This window comes from Pinus tabuliformis, chromosome 5_1 (genome assembly GCF_031772625.1).
Source record: "Pinus tabuliformis cultivar Carrire ecotype Pingquan chromosome 5_1, CPIR1, whole genome shotgun sequence".
Taxonomy (NCBI): Eukaryota; Viridiplantae; Streptophyta; class Pinopsida; order Pinales; family Pinaceae; genus Pinus; species Pinus tabuliformis.
In genome coordinates, this window is record NC_142305.1 from 598675816 (window position 1) to 598682842 (window position 7027).

The window sequence follows — 7027 nt, forward strand, 5'->3', positions numbered from 1 at the left end:
TTCCTTAATGGCTTTCATTTTTCTAGGGTCCACCTTAACACATTCATGAGATACAATATGACCCAGATATTCCACCTCTTGTACTCCAAATAAACATTTGGAGTTTTTTGCATATAATTGTTTCTTCTCCAATAGTTTGAGCACCATGTCAACATGTTGAACATGATCCTTCCAAGATTTGCTATAGATTAGTATATTATCAAAAAATACAATTTTTTTTTTTTTTCTAAGGAAGGGTTTGAAAATGGAATTCATCAAACCTTGAAATGTAGAAGGTGGATTGGTAAGGCAAAAAGGCATGACCAAAAATTCGTAATGACCCTCCTGAGTTCTAAATGTTGTTTTTGGAATGTCTTCAGTCTTCATTCTGATTTGATGATATCCTGAACGAAGATCCAACTTGGTGAAGTAAATTGATCCATGTAATTCATCCAATAGTTCATCAATGATGAAATTTATCTTTAATAGTGATCTTGTTGAGCTCCCTATAATCCGAACACATGTGCCATGATCCATCCTTCTTATGCATCAATACTACTGGAGCAGAGAAAGAACTTTAACTAGGTTGAATTATACTAGCCTCTAGCATTTCTGCAACCATACATTCAATTTCACTCTTTTGGGCATAGGTATATCTGTAAGGCCTAATGTTGCAGAAAAACTTCATCGAATCAAATGAATAGCATGATCACGATCACAAATAGGTGGGAGACATTTAGGAGTCTCAAATACCTTGGAATGATTATGCAAGACATTTTGGAGATCTGAATAAATAGATGATTTCGATGTGGGAACCTCTAGCGAACATAATTGTGAAATTACACCTCATTATTCTTTCTTTAGAAGCTTTTTCATTCCATTAATGTTGATTACCTTTCCAGGTTTCCATGCAATACCTCTTAATTCAACTTACCTTCCTTCCGAAGAAAATTTCATGAAAAATTCTTGAAAGTTAAAAGCAATTGTTGTTATGAAACCAACTCAGAAAAAGATAGAAAAGATAGTTGAACGCCTTAGAATTCAGCCTCTTCGAGGGGGAAACCTCCTTTACATTACACAAATGAACAATTATTGGATGATTGAAATGACAAAACCTCCTTTCTATATATAGGAGTCTAAGGAGTCACAATATAACCCAGCTGACCTAACAATAATAATATAAAGCCACAAAAATAACAATAGAGGGATTCTATGGGGCACAGTAATAACAATATGGGGACAATAGGGGAACAACAATATTAATAAGGGATACAAATAAAATAGTAATGGGTTAATCACTAGTATTATAGGGACCTAACATGCCCCTCCCCTTCAAAAAAGTGTTGTCCTCAACGCTTGAGTAGTTCTGGATGCTTCTGTATAAAATTCTCATCCTCCCATGTGGAATCTTCAGTGGATAAGTTCTTCCACTTGATGAGATACTCCGAAATTGATCGATTTCATAGCTGTTGAGTTCTTGTTTCTATGACTGCTTCTGGTTCCAATATAATTTTTCCTTCCTCGTCAAGTTCTGGCAATATTGTTTGAACTAGGAGCTTGTCGCCTATAACCTTCTTTAAACATGAAACATGGAAAACTGGGTGCACTTGAGAAGCTGCAAGAAGCTCCAATTTGTATGCCATATTACATATCCTTTGCAACACCTTGTACATACCATAATACTTTGGTCATAATTTATTATCCTTCTTAGCTTGCTTGAGGGACATTTGTTTATATGGTTGTAGTCATAGGAATACCCAATCACCTACATCAAAACATCTTTCCCTGCAATGTTGATCTGCTTGTTGTTTCATTCTATTATGTGCCAACACGAGGTTATCCTTTAAGAGTTGGAGGACTTATTGTTGATGTTCGATGTGATGTTCCACTACTTTAACCTTAGAATTTTCTCTTAAATATGATGTGATCGATGGTGGTTGATATCCATAAAGTTCCATAAATGGGGTCATTTTTGTTGCTATATAGAAGGAAGTGTTATACTACCATTCAGCCAGAGGCAACCATTTGACCCATTGTGTCTATTTATTAGATACAAAGCAACGAATATATCCTTCCAAACATTTGTTTACTATCTCAGTTTGCCCATCAGATTTAGGATGATAAGATGAGCTATGAGCTAACTAAGTACCAAGACAAGAAAATAATCCTGTCTAAAAATTTCCAGTGAAAATGGGATCTCTGTCACTTACAATAATCTTTGGATTTCCATGTAGCTTTTGAATTGTTTCCCTAAATGTAGTAGAAACTATACTGGCTTTAAATGGATGTGATAATGCACAAAAGTGTGCATACTTGGTAAGTCTGTCAACTACCACCATGATGACACTCTTTCCCTCAGATTTGGGTAAACCTATGATAAAATCCATTGAAACCTCCTCCCAATGTTGGCTTGGAATGGATAAAGGTTGTAATAGACCCGAGGTCTTAAATGTTTCAACTTTATTTTGTTGGCAAACCAAACATTCTGCCACAAAATTTTGAATATCCGATTTAAGGCCATCCCAAAGAAATTCCTTCTTAATCATGTGGTAAGTTTTTAAAAATCCTGAGTGCCCTCCTAAGGGAGAAGTGTGCAATTCCATAAGAATCTTTTGTTTGAGTTGGGAATTCTTACAGAGGTATAAGCGATCTTTGTACCATAACGAATCATTTTGCTTGCTAAATGTATCAGATGTATTGGAATCTTGTTGTAACTTTCAAATAAGTGCCCACACTTCTTCATCATTCTTCAATTCCTCCCTTGCTTCGTTTATCCAATCTGGTTGGATAATAGAAATGTCGCACAACAATGCTTCCACATCGTCATCCTTTCTTGAGAGTGCATCTGCCACCACATTTTGCTTCCCTTTTTTGTAGATGATTTCAAATTCATAACCCAACATCTTTGTGACCCACTTTTGTTGCTCTTAAGAAGATAATCTTTGTTCTAAAAAGTATTTAAGGCTATCATGATTCATTTTTACCTTGAAGTGTTGTCCCATTAGGTAGGGTCACCATTTCTTAAGTGCATGTAGTATTGCCAACATTTCCTTCTCATAAATAGCTTTGTGTAAAAACTTTCCCTTCATTGGACGACTTTCAAAAGCAATGGGTCTTTCATCTTGCATTAAAACAATGCCAATTCCATTTCCTAGAGCATCACATTCCACAATAAAGGTTTTTGTGAAGTCCGGTGTAGCTAAGACCGGTGCTTGGCACATTGCCTCTTTAAGATGTTCGAAGGTTTGCCTCTTCAATAATGTTGTTAGAGGTGCTGCTATTCTCCCATAATTCTTAACAAACTTGCGATAATACCTTGTCAACCCGAGAAATCTTCGTAGATGCTTTATGCATGTGGGGATTTTCCATTCCTTAATGGCTTTAATTTTGCTAGGGTCTACCTTAACTCCTTCATGAGATACAATATGACCTAGATATTCCACCTCTTGTACTCCAAAGAAACATTTGGATCTTTTTGCATATAATTGTTTCTCCTCCAATAGTTGTACACCTTGTCAACATGTTCAACATGATCCTTCCAAGACTTGCTATAGATTAGTATATCATCAAAAAATACTAACACAAATTTTCTAAGGAAGGTTTTGAAAATGGAATTCATCAAACCTTGAAATGTAGAAGGTGCATTGGTAAGGCCAAAAGGCATGACCAAAAATTCATAATGACCCTCATGAGTTCTAAATGTTGTTTTCAGAATGTCTTCAGTCTTCATTCTGATTTGATGATATCCTGAATGAAGATCCAACTTGGTGAAGTAAATTGATCCATGCAATTCATCCAGTAATTCATCAATGACAGGAATGGGAAACTTATCTTTAATAGTGAGCTTGTTGAGCTCCCTATAATCCGGACACATGCACCATGATCCATCCTTCTTGTGCACCAATACTATTGGAGCAGAGAAAGAACTTTGACTAGGTTGAATTATACTAGCCTCTAGCATTTCTGCAACCATACGTTCAATTTCACTCTTTTGGGCATAGGGATATCTGTACAGCCTGATGTTTGGAGGAACACTTCCTGGAATCAGATGAATACATGATCATGATCACGAATAAGTGGGAGACCTTTAGGAGTCTCAAATACCTTGGAATGATTGTCCAAGACTTTTTGGAGATCTGGAGAAATAGATGATTTCGATGTGGAAACATCTAGCAAACATAATTGTGCAATTACACCTCTTTTTTCCTTTTTTAGAAGCTTTGTCATACCGTTAGAGCTGATTATCTTTCTCGGTTTCCCTGCAATACCCCTTAATTCAACTTCCTTTCCTTCTGCAGAAAATCTCATGAAAAGTTCTTGAAAATTAAAAGCTATTGTACCCAAGGATTGTATCCATTGGACTCTTAGTACAACATCAACACCTCCCATTGGAATGGAAAGCATTGGGATAGTCAATACATATTCTCCCATGGATAGCTTGATATTATGGCACTTTCCAGAGAAATTTATTGTTCCTCCATTTGCAACCATCACTTGACACTTCGGTGCTGGATATAGGAAGCAATTCAATTCTTTTGCTATCTTACAATGAATAAAATTATGGGTACTTCCTAAATCAATCAACACTATTACCTTTTTCTTCTTGATTTGTCCTTCTATCTTGATGGTTTGAGGAGTGGTAATTCCAGCCAATGCATTACAAGATATGGTCAGATTCATTTCTTCTTTATCTAGGCTTTGTTCTTGGAGTATATCCTCTTCTTTTGACCTTTCTTGCTCCTTTTCTTCTTCCTCTTCACAATCTATGTAGAATAATTTCTTCTTAGCACACTTATGACCTTTAATGTATTTTCTATCACAACTGTAACAAAGCCCTTTTGCTCTTTTTTCTTCCAATTGTTGTGGTGTCAACCTTATAGGTTGTGGAAGACTAGGGGCAGCAACACTTCCATCTTTATAGTTTTCAGTGGTATGCTTCCTGGTTGCCATAATTTTTCTTTCCATTTTTCTTGCTAACCTAAATGCCTTCTCTAATGAATCAGGTTCCCAAAGGCGAACATCATGTTGGATATTATCCTTTAAAGTCCCTATGAACACATCAATCCTATGCTCCTCTGGAATATTTTTTACCCTTATGTTCAATTTTTGGAACTCCTCAATGTGCTCCATTATTGAACCCTTTTGTTTGAGACTTATCAATTGGCTAAAAAAAGTGTTGCTTTTTGTATCCTCATAATGTGCCGTCAATTCTTCCGTAAAAATTTCCCAAGTGATAATTTTTTTACAAGAGCAAAGCCATTGATACCATACAAACTGATTTGGTTCCAAATATAAAGTTGCAATATATACCTTTTGTGTGTTTTGCACATTATTGAGATTGAAAAATTGCTCCATCTGTAATATCCATGTTGCAGGATCCTTGCCATCAAACTTCCTCATATCGATTTTTGGAATATGGTGGGTCTTCGATCCAACATTAGAGTCTATGAAATCATGATTAACATTTCTTTTGTTCTCATCATGAGTTTCCTTTACTACCCTTTCACCATTATTAAGCATTTCTTGTAGAAACTTTGTCAAATCTATCTTCAAATCTTCCATGCCTATCTTTAAACAATCCATTTTAGCTTCTACGACTTTCTTTAAACCATCCATCTTAGTTTCTACATCTTTCTTTAAACCATCCATCTTAGATTCTATTACTTTTTGTGCAAGTGACACTTGTTTCACTTGGTCTCGTAATTTTGATATATCATGTTGCATTTCTTCCTCTTCTTCATGAGTCATGCTAGAGCTTTTAGGTTGCTTACTAGGTGTTTGCATTTTCTTTCCTCAGGGCATCAATTACCGATATTAATTCTTTACTATGCCCTTTGAATTCCTTCAAACTAATTTTTCAAAACAAGTTTATGCAAAAATTAAAAAAAAACTACACACCTTTTTTCACTTTGTAGGTGCTTGAAATTGAATCTGATGTATCTCTGTAATTTCAGATCATCCAGTTTTGAAATTGCGATTTGTGGTAGCCCTATACATCCTTTCTCCAATGCCACCAGTGCGATCCAAATTGGATTCTCCATGGAAGAGTTATGCCAAATATCCCATAGTGACCTAATTATAGACTAGTTCAGAAGAGCGAACTTGTACGATGTGCCACGAGTCATTGTTTTGACCTTTGGCTCTGTAAAATATACACAAGAAGCTACAATCCGTCCTCTTTCTGTACCTTCTTACGAAATTTCAATCTGATGCTCAGAGAGAAAGTTATGATGATTTTCCCCAGGGCACCTGTTTGGAATGTAATTCAAGAGTCTGCAAAAAGACCAACTTCCTCAGATCATATCTCCACAAATATAGTGCAAAAAGCTCTAAAATTCAGGCCTGAGGTTCAGTGCGATTTCTTCTCAAATGGGATTTTTTTAGCTTCTGAAACATCGCAGAAAAAAGGTTATAGCGAAAATGTCATGATGACCTATTTGGAGCAGTGAAACCCTAGAATCCAAAGCTCTGATACCAAATGTTTGAAACTAGCTCACAAAAGGTAGAAAAGATAGTTGAACGCCTTAGAATTCAGCCTCTTCGAGGGGGAAACCTCCTTTACATTACACAAATAAACAATTCTTGGATGATTCAAATGAAAAAACCTCCTTTCTATATATAGGAGTCTAAGGAGTCACAATATAACCTAGCCGACCTAACAATAATAATATAAAGCCACAAAAATAACAATAGAGGGATTCTGTGGGGCACAGTAATAACAATATGGGGACAATAGGGGCACAACAATATTAATAAGGGATACAACTACAATAGTAATGGGTTAATCACTAGTATTATAGGGACCTAACAATTGTACCCAAGCATTGTAGCCATTGGTCTCCTAGTACAACATCAGCACTGCCCATTGGAATGGAAAGCATTAGGCTATTCAATGCATATTCGCCCATGGATATCTTGATATTATGGCACTTTTTAGAGAAATTTATGGTTCCTACACTTGCAACCATCACTTGACACTCTGATGCTAGATATAGGAAGTAATTAAATTCCTTGGATATCCTACAATGAATAAAATTATGGGTACTGC